Here is a 1,067-nt window from a genome sequence, read left to right as displayed (position 1 = left end):
CCTAGTCTACAAAATAAACCCTTTCAAAGAAGCTGGAGATCTGGTGTGCTTGTCTTGAGTTCCCAGCATCCACATTAAAGTGGAGGCACAGCACGCCTCTCATCCCAGCACACCGGGAGGCGAAGACAGAAAGGACTTGAGTGCCCAGCAGTCTAGCTGATCTGTGAACAATGGGTTCACCTGAGACTCCACCGCAAAAACAAGTGAATTGTGATTGAGGAAGGCAACTGGTATCGGTCCATGGCCTCCGAAATCCCCTCACACAAGAGCAAAAACAAAACAAATGTAAAAAACCCTTGTTTTCTCCAAGTATTCAAAAGAGTAGTCAGGAGTATAAGCAGTATGACATATTAAGGAGCCTAAGTCTATGGAGTTCACATGGTTGTCATGACGTAAGTGTAGTTCAGTCTGTCTTCACGTTGTCTCCACTGTACAGGTGATGGTGTTAAAGGATTTACATCCAGACATTTGGGTGTGCCTGTGAGTACACGTTGTCACATGGGTCCACAGCATGGGCAGAAGCTCATCAGCAGGAGTCAATTCTCCTTTCACTACGTAGACCCTGGGGACCAGCCACTGAGCCATCTCCCTGGTCCCCTTGGTGTGAAGCTGTTTCACTTTGTAGTCCAGGCTGGTCTGGAACTTATTACATATCCCAGAATAGCCTCAGGCTTTGCCCTGACCTCCTACCCTTACTGGAATTATGGTTATGAGTCATCATGTCTGGAGTACCCAAGACTTTAGGAGCTAAGTTTTTTTTGTATAGTAAATATTTTGAGCCAGGCATGGTGCCACACACCTTTAATCGAAGCAGGCCAGCCTGGTCTACAAAGTGAATTCTAGGACAGTCAAGACTATGCAGAAAAACTGTCAGTCACCATCAGGACAAGAAAGAGAACGACTTTAAAACTGAGTATTGCCAGGCCGCACTGGCGCATGCCTTTAATTCCAGCATTCAAGAAGCAGAGGCAGATGGATCTCTTCAGTTTGAGGCCAGCCTGGTCTACAGAGTGAGTTCCAGGACAGTCAGGGCTACAGAGAAACCCTGTCTCGAAAAACAAACAAAA

This window comes from Microtus ochrogaster, unplaced genomic scaffold, assembly GCF_000317375.1.
Source record: "Microtus ochrogaster isolate Prairie Vole_2 unplaced genomic scaffold, MicOch1.0 UNK16, whole genome shotgun sequence".
NCBI lineage: Eukaryota > Metazoa > Chordata > Mammalia > Rodentia > Cricetidae > Microtus > Microtus ochrogaster.
Note: the sequence above shows the minus strand (reverse complement) of the source record.